Source organism: Pongo abelii, chromosome 8 (genome assembly GCF_028885655.2).
Source record: "Pongo abelii isolate AG06213 chromosome 8, NHGRI_mPonAbe1-v2.0_pri, whole genome shotgun sequence".
Taxonomy (NCBI): domain Eukaryota; kingdom Metazoa; phylum Chordata; class Mammalia; order Primates; family Hominidae; genus Pongo; species Pongo abelii.
This window is the reverse complement of record NC_071993.2, coordinates 48,773,985-48,788,647: the sequence shown is the minus strand read 5'-3', so window position 1 is coordinate 48,788,647 and position 14,663 is coordinate 48,773,985. Positions and strand designations below refer to the sequence as shown.

At 45.2% G+C, this 14,663-nt stretch overlaps 1 long non-coding RNA gene across 2 annotated transcripts in view; it reads left to right on the top strand.

The window, feature by feature from the left end:
* Nucleotides 1-10,484, top strand: part of LOC129048445 (uncharacterized) — a 35,472-nt gene extending 24,988 nt beyond the window's left edge. The window contains exon 6 of one of the 2 annotated variants that reach the window (XR_008510784.2): nucleotides 8,741-10,484. This is a non-coding gene — a long non-coding RNA (uncharacterized LOC129048445). Of the gene's footprint in view, nucleotides 1-301; nucleotides 1,454-8,740 lie in introns of those variants that run through there. The other variant, XR_008510783.2, reaches the window with a different exon arrangement.
* The last annotated feature ends 4,179 nt before the right edge of the window (nucleotides 10,485-14,663 follow it).

The window sequence follows — 14,663 nt, the reverse complement described above, 5'->3', positions numbered from 1 at the left end:
TTCCAAAATTATGGGACAAATTGTGCACCACAGACAGAAAACTTACCTAGATTCTGGATTCTGGAATGCCTGTTTGTTTTGCCAGCTCTTCCTTGATGGCAGTTCCAGGGAATCGGTTCCTCTGAAAAGCTTGAAGGAGGACACCTGTCTGTGGTTTAGTGATGGCATCACTTTTGTCTCCCTCCTTTGGTTAAGCATTCTGTAGGAAAACACAAGAAAAGAGGGCTTTCAGGCCATCTTCACATCACCCCTAAGACAGACATTTTCAAATATTGTTCTCACCATGCTTAATCCCTCCCAGGCCTCTGAGGTGTTCATGCACTGATCCTGGACCTCGGCTTAAACCCCTGCAGTGCTGGAAGAAGAGGACTCTGCACTGCCTGCCACACCAGGACTGAAAGATCCATGGCCTTCCCTTCTTCCAAACTACCTTCCCATGAGGTGGGGATGGTGGTCACATCTCCAACACTAGCGTGCTGTGGAAGAGACATCAGCATTCTCTGCAACAAATTTGGAAACAGCCTAAAGAGACGTTTCTACTTCAAAGAGTTGTGCTGAGGAAGTGCACTGGCACTGCTGGGGACTCACCTGGGGCCCAGGGCTGGGGCTTCTGATGTCCTTGGAGCTGCTGTCCTCCCGAGGAGCATCCACACTGCAGCCAACTCAGCCTCAGGTGTCTTCTCTGGTTTTGAAACCAAATCTAAGTGGGAAAAGAAGATTCAAGTTTTATCTGATTTAGTCTACATAATTTTAAGTATCTATTTGAGCTCAACACCAAGAATCATTTCCTTCTCTGTCCCATCTGTGGTCTCCAAAGGAAAGGTCCCTGGGTTAGGAGACACTGGCTGGCATCCTAAAGCCAGAGCTGGCCGACGGGTGTGTGTCCACTCTTCCTTCACCTCTTCCCCACCCCACACTTGTTTTTGTCTCATGCTCACTTGCTCTTTCTGCCTCCCTCTCACTCTTTAGGTCTCACAAAGGCTTTGGTCAAGGACTGACTGACTTTCCTTGGCTCTCTGTCATCTCCCTATAATCAAAGGCATTTTCATAACACACAATCCATGTGAAGGGACCTCTGATGAAAATTCATTTAAAGAGGAGCTCACTAATTACCAATACTTACTGCTGAGCCTGGAATCATTCATATATACCGCAGAGTTCATTCATTCCAGATGCAGTACTAGATAAGGAGACTCCTATGAGCCAAAAACCTAACTCTGAATAGACCTGACGGTCGTAATCAAACCCTGTGGCTGCCTCCTCCTTACTGGATGGCGTAGAGGAATGCAGTTTTTTGTTTGTTTATTTGTTTGTTTTGAGACAGAGTCTCGCTGCAATGCCCAGGCTGGAGTACAATGGTGCGGTCTCAGCTCACTGCAACCTCCGCCTCCTGGGTTAAAGCAATTCTCCTGCCTTAGCCTCCCGAGTAGCTGGGATTACAGGCATGCACCATCATGCCCTGGCTAATTTTTGTATTTTGTGTAGACACGGGGTTTTACCATGTTGGCCAGGCTGGTCTTGAACTCCTGACCTTGGGTGATCCACCCGCCTCGGCCTCCCAAAGTGCTGAGATTACAGGTGTGAGCCACCATGCTCAGCCAGGAATGTGCTTTTAATCATTCCTTAGTGTTTCATGTGGGGACTTGATAACTCACGATGAAGATTCTATCCTAAAAGACAAGCAATACCTGTTGACCTGCTCTTATGTCCCAGGCAGTTTGTAAAACTGTTTCATCTATTCTCTCAATATGTCACTTCAGATACGATCAGGAAAGAAGTCTTAAACATGGCTGGAAATGTGGGGGCAACAAATACATTAGTGAACACCCTGGCAGATCCAACCTCATTCCACATGGTTTCTTGTACTTTCCTTCCGCATCATCAGTTCCAGTGGGCTGGTTGCCAGTGCTCCAGCCAATCTCTGTCTTCCCATGGACATACTTTTTTTTTTTTTTTTTGAGACCGATTTTCGCTCTTATTGCCCAGGCTGGAGTGCAATGGTGCGATCTGGGCTCACTGCAACCTCCACCTCCTGGGTTCAAGCGATTCTCCTGTCTCAGCCTCCCGAGTAGCTGGGATTACAGGCAAATGCCACCACGCCTGGCTAATTTTTGTATTTTTAGTAACGAGGTTTCACCATGTTGGCCAGGCTGGTCTCGAACTCGTGCCTCGGCCTCCAAAAGCACTGGGATTACCAACATGAACCACTGCCCCCAGCCTGGGCCATGCTTTCATTCTGGGATTTGATGTAGCACTCTGACACCTGGACTGGGTGCATAAAGAGAAGGAAATACGTCTTCACTTGGCCTGCCTGAAACTCAGATCCCTGTATCCCAGGGCTTACTCAGGATTATAGTATTTGATATAAAACCCTAACCGTAGGCTTTTCTTCAACAGAGTCCCTTTTACTTAGTTGTTGACAGTCTGGATACACTTCTGGTGTGATTGTGATCTTTCCAGCTATTTCTTAACTGGAGAAACAGAATGGTTTTATTTTATTATTTATTTATTTATTTATTGAGACAGTCTCTCTCTGTTACCCAGGCTGGAGTGCAGTGGCGCGATCTTAGCACACTGCAACCTCTGCCTCCTGGGTTCAAGCAGTTCTCTGCCACAGGGGCCCGCTACCATACCTGGCTAATTTTTGTATTTTTAGTAGAGACGGGGGTCTCACCATCTTGGCCAGGATGGTCTTGAACTCCTGACCTCATGATCCACCCGCCTCGACCTCCCAAAGTGCTGGGATTACAGGCATGAGCTACCGCGCCCAGCCGGTTTTATTTTTATATCCATTATTCCACTCAAAATATTCCAAAATGGGATCAGGCATTAAACTCTCCAGTGTGTAAAGCCCACATAAAAACACTTAGTAGAGGCCAGGCACAGTGGCTCACTCCTGTAACCCCAGCACTTTGAGAGGCCTAGGTGGGGGGATCACTTGAGGCCAGGAGTACAAGACCAGCCTGGCCAACATGGCAAAACCCCATCTCTACTAAAAATACAAAAATTAGCCAGGTGTGGCACATACCTGTAATCCCAGCTACTTGGGAGGGTAGGGGATGAGAATGGCTTGAACCTGGGAGGTGGAGGTTGCAGTGAGCTGAGATCGCATCACTGTACTCCAGCCTGTGTGTCAGAGTGAGACTCTGTCTCAAAACAAAACAGTAGAAAAGAAACAAAAACCATGGGATGAGAAACAGGACTTGATGGCAGCCCTGACCTCACTGTCCTCAATATTACCTATTATCTGAGCATTCTATAATATTGGTTCCAGGTATCAATGACAACCTATCATGATCATGGTGACCATATTACCTATATCCTCTAGAGCATGCAAATATGATTTAATTTTCTCCTACCAGGAGAAAGGCCCAATTTAACTTCCTTCCCCCATCAGTGAATACACCAGACCACAAGTTCCCATGATTGGTAAAAGGCAGAGATAGGGGTCTTACTTTCAGTTCATTCTTAACATGGTATGACTGGAGACTGCTTAGCCCAGCTTGTCTTTTTTCTTTGACTCCAAGGAAATGAAATGGAAATACAAGCCCACCTGTATCCTAGGCTCCAGACTGCCGATTTCTTTGGCCAGTTGCTCTCTGGTTGGTATGCCGGGGCAGGAGTTCTGCTTAAACAATGCTTGAAGGGCATCCTTTTGACTTGAGTTCAGAATGATTCTTTGTTGAGATTCTCTTGGGAGACAGCCTGGTATGGAGAAATGGGTCAAAGCCATGGGAAGGATTTGTTGTGGATTCACATCTGTGATGCAGATACAGGCTTTCTATTGATACCAGGTTGAAGGTGTTGAGTCCCAGTGGCCACTCAGTGTTTGTACTTTTTGGATACAGACTCTATGATTAACTGGGCACAGGGCATTACACAGATTAGAAAGGGTGATAGCCTTCATGCAGAGATCCACACCAAAAACTGAATCTCATGCCATTCATAACATTACACACAAACAACTCAGAAACCAGTTGAAAAAGGGGACATTGAATGAAACGTTTAGTTTCAAAATGTGAAAACCAAATTTGGACTTTCTGGGTTAAACATACCCAGGGCGAGTGTTGAAAAACTATCTGTTGCGCTCTATGCTCACTACATGAATAACAGAATCAACCGTTCCCCAAACCTCAGCATCACACAGTGTACCCATGTAACAAAACTGCACATGTACCCCCTGAATCTTAAGATAAAAATAGAAATTATTTTTAAATTGTCAAAAAAAGATAAAGGTGTTATCTTCAAAGGGTGGTCATTAGGATGAACCACGATGTGGTAGGAGGGAGGCATGTAGCTGAGTCCCAGTGTTTATATCTGAAGAGGAGAGTGAATGGCCTTGCATCCCCCATGCAGAGACAATGACCAGCAGGGGTGTCAACATCTGTTGTAATATTTGAAGCATTACTGAAGATCTGTGTAGCAAACTGGTTCCCAGGGAACTCTTGGCAGGAATCAGAATGCATCTATGTCACTCCTTGCAAAATTGAAAAGGAAACAACAGGAACAACAAAAAATCTTCCAACATTTCCTGGAATTTATGACACCAGACATTTTCTGAGAGCTGTGTGGCAGACTTCGTAGTGGAGAAAACAGTTTTTGTCCCACATCTCCATTCATCTGGGTCACTGTGCTTCATTCACATGGCATTGCAGTGCTGTGAGATACACCACAGATACAGTCAGCTTTGTCCTGGGACTGGATGTTAGAGATGGTTAAGGAGTGGTCAGCCTCAGACCTGGAGCCTGAGTAGTGATCAGGGATCCCGTCCCTCTTGCCGTGGTTTCCATCACTCTTAAGCCACATCACACACCAAGGGGCTTCCCTGGCCGTGCTACCATGCAGTGGTGTAGGTGCTATGCTTACTGCTCAGTGTGCAGGTGAGCTTGGCGGAGACTCCCTGGCTGGGAGAGGGACCCTGAAAACAAACTCATTACATCGTGGAGGAAGGAGAAGAGGGGAGAATTCCGTCATGAGTGAGCCAGGGATCAGGATGCCGAGGACCATGTTGGCCTGTCCCATGAAGGAGGAGGATGAAGGGGAGGAGTGGGGTGTATGCCACTGTCCAGATACCCCAGTGCTGTGCTGAGGCAGCCATGCTGCAGGCCTCTTATCCACCCTCCAGACCGTGGAGAAACAGGGGCCCTTCATGCAAATCCTTGGCCAACCAAACCCTCGCTGGGTCTTTCCTGCTGCCCTGTGGCTGGGTGTCATTTCTGGGAGGTGTGGGCCTGTGCTTAGCCTGGCTAGAGGCTCTGCAGGGTCCCAGGGAGGACTCAGCTGCTAGCCCAATGAGTCCTGAGCTGAGGCCAGGATCAGTGTCTGTTTCCTCATTTCCCCAGCTGAGAGCCCCACAGGTCCCCTCAGGGCAGGCCCACAGGCTATCCTCTCTGTGACTAGAGGAGGGGTGGTTTTCACAGAGGCTCCTGCTTCCACCTAGGCCAGGACCCCTGCCCACTCACTGCGTAATGACAGAGTGAGGTTCTTCCTCGGGGCAGCCGCCTGATGTCTCAGTCTTTAGCTTTCTATGTAGGCCTCCTCAGTGGGAACAGGATGCACAATTCTCACTTTATAAGGAGTGCTTAAGGGAAGGGTTGTCACATATACAAATTGCAGCTGAAATAAGCATACATTATCTACAAGCAGAGGCGATTCAGCCCTGAATCCACTTGCCAGGGTACTCATGAAGCCAGGTTTCTCTCTCCCCACTTGGTTGCTCAGGAGATCAGCACATAGTGAGCAGTCTGGTGAGTGCTGGGGAGGACAAATTCACCTGATTGATAGATCCACTGAATTCTCTGTCAAGTGAGGAGAACCCCGGGAGTATAAGGAGAAAGTACTGAAGAATCAGAAGCATTGGGGGTTTTTCTGAAGTGAGGGGTTAGAGAGATTCACTAAAGGAAGGGGATGCGAGTGACAACTTCCAAGATCTGAAAAACTTCCCATGGCTTTTTGGACATAGAGAACTTGCTGACTAAGTGAGGAGGTCACAGGGGAGAAGGAGACGATAGGAAAGAGAGACTGGAGAATCAAGATGGGAAATTGTGAATCAGAGATAAGGAATGGGAGAGGGTGAGGATGTTCCACTCTTTATCAAAGACTGGAGGAGGTGCCAGTGGGGAGATTGAACAGGAGTCAGAGGGGAGGTCAAGGTTTGAGGTGTGTTTACTTTCATTTCTGGTTTGTTTCTTAAAGTGGCACCTCTGTCAGTATCTCAGCTGTCCTCTCTAGCTATCTTCCAGCCTGGACTGGGAATTTTTTTTTTTTTTTTTTTTGAGATGGAGTCTTGCTCTGTCACCCAGACTGGAGTGCAATGGCACAATCTTAGCTCACTGCAACCTCCGCCTCCCGGGTTCAAGCAATTCTCCTGTCTCAGCCTCCTGAGTAGCTGGGACTACAGGCGCCTGCCACCACAGCTGGCTAGTTTTTGTATTCTTAGTAGAGACGGGATTTCACCTTGTTGGTCAGGCTGGTCTCAAACTCCTAACCTCAGGTGATCCAGCTGCTTCGGCCACCCAAAGTGCTGGGATTATAGGCATGAGCCATGGTGCCCTGCCCTGGACTGGGAAATTTTTAAGTCAAAAGTCTTTAGTTCTCTCTGCAAGAGATTACTCTTTGGTTTCTGTCTGCTCATGGCTTTCCTTCATGTTTTCCACCATTCTTAGGAATTTGAGGATATTAAAATATGTATGGGAAAAATTGGGGGAAAGAACCCCTTAGAAATGCAAAGTCAGGTCCTATTCCAGACCCACGGAATCAGAATTCACACTTTACACGATCTCAGATGACGTGTGCGCACAGTAACATCTGAAAAGCTCTGGTCTGACTCAGGCGTGAAAGCACTGGTGGGTGTGGGTGACAGATTGTTTCTCATGCCTCAGTCTGGTCTCCCTCTTGCAAACATGCCCAGCAAGCTCCCTGCCTGCACTCTGTCTTGAGCAGGAGATGCCAGGCATGCTGCACTTGAGGCTTCCCACTGCACACGGAGGCATCTCCCCTGAGCTCACAGATCCATAGAGCTTCAATAACAAGATGATCTGCATATTTTTATTGATATTAATAAGCAATTAGAATTAGCTAAAAATCAATATGTATTAGTACCTATGATAAAAATAATATTGTGGCCGGGCGTAGTGGCTCACACCTGTAATCTCAGCATTTTGGGAGGCCGAGGCAGGCAGATCGCCTGAGCTCAGGAGTGCGAGACTGCCCTGGGAAACATGGTGAAACCCTGTCTCTACTAAAATACAAAAAATTATTGGGAGGCCAAGGCGGGCGGATCACCTGAGGTCAGGAGTTCGAGACCAGCCTGGCCAACATGGTGAAACCCTATCTCTACTAAAAATACAAAAATTAGCTGGGCATGGTGGCAGGCACCTGTAATCCCAGCTACTCAGAAGGCTGAGGCAGAAGAATCGCTTGAACCCGGAGGCGGAAGTTGCATGAGCTGAGATTGCATCATTGCACTCCAGCCTGGGGGACAAGAGCGAGACTTCATCTCAAAAAAAAAAAAAAGAAAAAATTAGCCAGGCGTGGTGGCACTTCTCTGTAATCCCGGCTACTGGGGAGGCTGAGGCATGAGAATCGCTTGAGCCCTGGAGGCAGATGTCGCGGTAAGCTGAGATTGCGCTAGTGCACTCCAGCTTGGGCTACACAGTGAGACTCCGTCTCAAAAAAAAAAAAAAAAAAATATATATATATATTTCTTATTATTATTATTATGCAGTCATTATATACTTATAATGTCTTCATGACCAGGGCAATTAAATTAACCTAATATGACACTAGTGGTATATAAAATATAGAAAGATAAACACAAAAATAATCATAATTGTGGAAATATTAGGGGCATACATGAAAGAAATTCATGCAAATTCAAAATATAGGTATATTGATTTGTCTTGGTGTATTAGCTTCCTAGGCCTGAAATCACATGGACCATAAACTGGGGGGGTTAAAACAACAGAAATGTCTCAGTTCTCGAAGCTAGTAGTGCAAAATCCATAGGCAGGACCAGGTTCCCTCTGATGCTTCTAGGGGAAACCTGTCCTTCTTCTGGGCTCCTGGTGGTTTCTCATTTCTTTCCTGCTGCTCCTCTTTGCCATCCTTCCTCCACCCTGGAGGATGGCCCTGTGTCAACTCAGTCCATGCATGTGAACCAACCACCTCCACACCCCACATTGAGCACAGCTCCCTGAGTGATCCATAATCACCAACCTCCAGGGCACTGATAGTCACTCTGTGTCCTCCCAGCATTTGGAGAAACTTTTGGACAAGTCATCTCCAAATAAAGAAGACCTTGACCGTGCTTCTTTCTTATACAGAAATTTTGCTTTCCTGGTTTGTTTCTTTACCAGTGAAATTTAGAGATAAAAATCTGAAAATGTACATCATGGGAGACATGTAATACCCTTGGTTGAGGTGGTATTAGGTGGGCATCTCTTACCAACTGACAGTTTCCATGATAAACTGTAATGTAGAGGCATTTCCCTCAGCACCAGGTTTCCCTTTTGAATTAAGGACTGTGCCACTGCTAATCTAAATCAATTTGAAAGATAAATTTGGCAGGAAAAGGTGTTATCCTTTCCACAGGTATCCTCTGTGCTAGTTTTGGGGAACTTTGATTTTTGATGTAACCACTGTACCCCTTCTAGGTTCCTAAAGTCAAGAGAAAAAACAGACCTGTGTGAAGTACACAGCATAATATAATCCTCACAGTGCTTTTAAAATGTGATTGCAGATGTCATCAGCCTCAGGGGAGAGTGGTATGTACCTTGAAATAACTCACCGAGACAAACTTACTGACTTCTTGTTCTCCATCTCAGAGAAGATATGGAAGATATGAAGGATGGAGAAAAAGAGGAAGAGGAAATGTGATGGTGGAGTGGGCAACATAAAAAAGGGAAGGCAAATAAGTGTATGTGTTTTCAGTGGCTTCTCACTTTCTTTTGGCCCATCAAGGAGACCAACACATCTGAGGAGAGTGCTGATAGGCTGCTCTTAGCCGGGACCACACTTGTGCTTTGAAAACAACCCCCAAAATCCCTGCAGGCAAATGAAGGATGTCCTGAGAACATCCTCCCAGGGAGCAGATACCCATTCTGTAGAAGCTCTAAGCCTGCTGGGCTAAACCCTCCACAGGCCACTTTAATGAGGAGGAGAGGCTGTAGGTGGTGGTAGGACCACCATGTTGCATGACTTTTCTGTGTGCCCCGTCTTTTGACTCTGTCTCAAAAAAAAAAAAAAAAAGTGTGTTGCTTTGAAACAAAAGTGCAGATGCTTATCAGCAGCCTTTGCCTTTGTGGGAGTTGTAAACTAAAAATAAAATTCTAACCCCCCACTGACAGAACAGGCCCTCCCTTGGTCAAAGAGACCCCAGAAAAACCTTAAAACTGAGTTTCTGCCATGATGAGATGGGAGGAGGTTCAGACACATCTCATTATCCCCCCTCATGTTTATGGTTTAGACACAACTGCCCAGCATTACTGTGAAATTAGAGATCATAAGACTGACATAATGGACTATTTGTGGCAATGAGATATCGAATTATAAACAGGACTGAAGGCCACAACAGGTAAGGGTTAAGTCAGGCACCCTAAACTTAAAGAATAAACTCTGTTCTAACTGCCACAAGTTAATTTTTCTCTAGCAGCTAAACAAGCACTGACCCTCAAGATAAGCAATATTAAAATAATTGTAGCTCAACACCAGATACTGACTAACCTCCAACCCCTGTTCCACAAACCGTGACTGCAGCTTTGATTGGACAAGAGACTAATTTCAGTAACTTTCTCCCGATAAGAAGACCACCTACAGTTTATCAAGCTCCTGTAGGGCCAACATAACCATGGCAACCCTGAGAAGTATGTGAATGGTTGCAGGCCCCTTGCTGGTCTGTGAGAAGTCTAATTTCAAGTACAACAAGAAATGAAGCCAGCATCTAATGGAGAAGTAATGTCGCCTATGCTAACATACGATACAAATATTGATGAAGATAAAACCGTTGCCCTCCTAACAAATGGGAAATTAATCACTGGATACATACAGCTATGAAAAAACTGGACATCTAGATTGTCCATCTCTACCTCTGTGCCAAACTCTAGACTTTCATTAATAAGAATGTATCAATATTGGTTCAGTCATTGTAACATTTACCACACTCATGTGAGATGTGATTACAAAAAGGATGCTGAGGTGGGGGAAGGGTATATGAGAACTTTCTGTACTACTTCATCAGCTTTTATGTTAATTCAAAACAGTTTCACATAATGTCCATTAATTTAAATAATATGGCAGCATTGTTCAGGAAGTTTTTCATTTTAGTTAATGTTTAACAAGCAGCTAAATATCTAAACACTACATTGAGATATTCTATGCTATTAAAACTGAAACAATTTGGAAGTTGTAAATATATCTTCTGTAGTTGTAGCACTAGTGATTGACTTAATAAACTTAAATTTGCACACATGAAATAAAGAATATAGCATAGCAATTTTAGAGTTGTCTGAAATACGCGACGCTGTGTGATCTAGAATTGTTATCCTTGAATGAACTTAACAATTTAATTTCCACAGTACTTTCAGTTGACTGCTTTCCGGGGTGCACTTAGTTATGACGCCAGAGGCAGAGTATTCTCTTCCTCAGCTTGGTGTGGACAGTAGGTTCTCTTGATCCCTCAAGATCTACTGTCATATCCTGGAGGCAAGATGCTGGGAAATGTACTATGAAAAAGACAGCTTTTGACATCTTCCTGCCAAAGACCATAGAGAAATGAGTAATCATTTATTGACAGTTTAAATGTTTGACCCATTGTTCACCATCTGCATAGTGAAACCCCCTGAATCTCGGTTGGATTTTAACAAGAACCTGCAGTGTGAGTTGCACTCATAACCAACAGACTGACTATGTAGGCAAATACCTGTATTGAGATGAGACAAAATAGAAATATTGGAGTGACCAAGAACACTGGGCCTGGTGCATAAAGGTGTGGGTTCAAGTCCTACTTAAAAGATGCACAAACCTGAGAAAGTTATAGAGACGTCTCTGTGCCTCAGTTCCCTGTTCTGAGGTATTGAAATGTTAATATGGCCTATGTTATGTTATAAGGCTAAAAATGGTGAAATGGAGGTAAAGCCTTTAGAAGACTGGCGATTCATAAGTGACCTAAAGTGTTCATTCATTATATATCTAGAAGAATATGCCAGAACCTTGGTAGTTGTTGAATACAGAGAAGAAATGTGGGTGGCTCCAGGGGAGTGGAGGATGGGATTTTCTTCTTTCTTTCCATAGGTATGATGCTTTACAGCTCATGGAGAATATCTGTTATTTCTTGTGATGCTTACATCAGCCTGGAGGAATGCGCAGAGTAGGGGCTACAACCTATATTTGACAGCTCAGGGAAGTGAAATGGAGAGATTTGAAGTGATCTGCCCAGAGTCACAGCACTGATGAGTGATGGATCTGGCACAAGAAGGTAATTGGTTTTCTGGGGACTGAGGTCTCTGAAGACCCGAGACCTTGAAATAATTCCCTGAATCCTGAAAAAAGAGCTATTTTCACTTGCTTTCTCAACTGCTCCTACCCCAAAGTTGCTTCAGGAATCTGATGCCCTGGAAGAAGTGGCTAAGTGAAAAGAAGAGCTGAAACAATAATAAAAAAAGAATCTTTCAACTTCTAGGTTTTAATGCCTGACCTCACCTTGCAGTATAAGCCACCTTATAGTCAGTTGACCATCCTAAGGGACCATGGTCTGCTTGGCCCCATATTAGTCCATCCTTGCATTGATATAAAGAAATACTTGAAACTGGGTAATTCATAAAGAAAAGAGGTTTAATTGGTTCATGGTTCTGCAGGATATAGAGGAAACATAGTGGCATCTGCTTCTTGGGAGACTTCCAGAATCTTCCAATCATGGTGGAATGTGAAGGGGAAATAGGCATCCCATATAGCAGCAGCAGAAGCAAGAGACAGTGAGAGCAAGATGCCCCACGATTTTATGCAACCAGATCTCATGAGAACTCAGTTTTGCAAGGACAACACCAAGGGGCTGGTGCTAAATCATTCATGAGAAAACTACCCCCTTGAGCCAATCACCTCCCATTAGGCCCCACCTCCAATACTAGGGATGACAATTTAACATGAGATTTGGGAAGGGACACATATCCAAACTATATTATTCCACCCCTTGCCACTCCCAAATCTCATGTCCTTCTCACATTTCAGAATACAGTTATGCCTTCCCAACAGTCTCCCAAAGTCTTAGCCCATTCCAGCATTGTCTCAAAAGTCTGAAGTCCAAAGTCTCATCTGAGACAAGGTAAATCTCTTCCACCTGTAAAATAAAAAACAAGTTAGAGTTACTTCCAAAATACAATAGGAGTACAAGCATTGGGTTACAAACCCCATTCCAAAAGGGATAAATAGGCCCAAAAAAGGGGGCTACAGGCTCCATGCATATTCAAAACCCAGCAGTGCAATCATTAAATCTTAAAGCTCCATAATAATTTCCTTTGACTCCATGTCTCACATCCAGGCCATTGGTGCAAGCAATGGGCTCCTGAGGTCTTGGGCAGCTCTGCCTCTGTGGCTTTGCAAGGTTCAGCCCCCAAAGCTGTTCTTGTGGGCTGGAGTTTAGTGCTTGCAGTTTTTCCATGTGCAGGGTGCAAACTGCCAGTAGATCTACCATTCTGGGGTCTGGAGGATGGTGGCTCCACTAGCAAATATCCCAGTACAGACTCTGTGTGGGGGGTCCAACCCCACATTTTTCCTCTACACCACCCTAGTAGAGGTTCTCTGTGAGGGCTCCACCCCTGCAGCAAGCTTCTGCCTGGACACCCAAGCTTTTCCACACATCCTCTGAAATCTAGGTAGGGGTGCCAAGCCTCATTCACTTTTGCATTCTGTGCACCAGCAGACTTAACACCATGTGGAAGCCACCAAGGCTTATGACTTAACACTTGTCAGAGCAGCAGCCCAAGCTACCCCTGGGCCCCTTTAAGCCACAGCTGGATCTGGAGTTGCCAAGAGCAGGGAGCAATGTCCAGAGGATGTGCAGGACAGTGCAGGCCTGGGCCTGGCCTCCAAAACCATTCTTCCCTGGGCCTCTCTGATCCTGTGTTTGGATGGGCTGCCTCTGAGATCTCTAAAATGCCTTCAAGGTTTTTTATTGTCTGGGCTATCAGCACTTGCCTTTTTTTTAGTTATCAAATTTCTCTAGCAGGTGGTTACTCAGCAGCCCACTTGAATTCTTCTGAAGATGGGCTTTGGTTGTTTTTTTTTTTTTTTCCTACCACATGGCCAGGCTGCAGGATGCAAATTTTCCAAACTTTTATGTGCTGGTTACCTTTTAAATAGAAGTTCCCACTTATTTCTTTGCTTCCACGTCCAAGCATAGGCTTTTAGAAGCAGTCACACCAGTTTTTTTTTGTTTTGTTTGTTTTGTTTTGTTTTGTTTTTGAGACAAGGTCTCACTCTGTCACCCAGGCTGAAGTGCCATGGCATAAACATGGCTCACTGCACCCTAGACTTCCCAGGCTTAGGTAATTGTCCCATCTCAGCCTCCTGAGTAGCTGGGACTATGGGTTCATGCCACCATGCCAGGTATTTTTTTTAATATTTTTAGTCAGAGATGGGATTTTGCCATGTTTCCCAGGCTGGTCTTGAACTCTTGGGCTCAAGCTATCTGCCTGCCTTGGCCTCTCAAAGTGCTAGGATTACTGGTGTGAGCCACCATGCTTGGCCCATGCTACTTCTTGAACACTTTGTTGCTTAGAAATTTTTTTTGCCAGATACTCTAGGACATTACTCTCAAGTTTAAACTTCCATAGATCCCTAGGACTTGGATGGAATCCAGCCAAGCTCTTTGCTAAGGCATAACATGCGTGACCTTTGCTCTAGTTTCCAATAAGTTCCTCATTTCCATCTGAGACCTCATCAGCCTGGACTTCACTTTCCATATCACTATCAGCATTTCGGTCACAACCGTTTAACCAATTTCTAAGAAGTTCTAAACTTTCCCTCATCTTCCTGTCTTCTTCCAAGTTCTCCAAACTCTTTCAACCTCTGCCCATTACCCAGTTCCAAAGGTGCTTCCACATTTTCAGGTACCTTTATAGTAATGCCCCACTCCTTGGTACCAATTTTCTGTACTCAGCCGTTCTCACATTGCTGTAAAGAAATTCCTGGCCGGGCACGGTGGCTCATGCCTGTAATCCCAGCACTTTGGGAAGCCAAAGTGGGCAGATCACAAGGTCAAAAGTTCTAGCCCAGCCTGACCAACATGGTGAAACCCTGTGTCTACTAAAAATACAAAAATTAGCTGGGCATGGTGGCACGCGTCTGTAATCCCAGCTACTCAGGAGGCCAAGGCAGGAGAATCGCTTGAACCCAGAAGGTGGAGGTTGCAGTGAGCCGAGATCACGCCACTGCACCCCAGCCTGGGTGACAGAGTGAGACTGTCTCAAACAAAAAAAAACCCCAAAACAAAACAACAACAACAACAACTTCCTGAGACTGGGTAATTTATATAGAAAAGAGATTTAATTGGCTCAGGGTTCTGAAAGCTTTACAGGAAGCATGATACAGACATCTGCGTGGCTTCTGGGGAGGCCTCAGGAAACTTAGAATCGTAACAGAAGGCTAAGTGGGAGCATGCACATCACAAG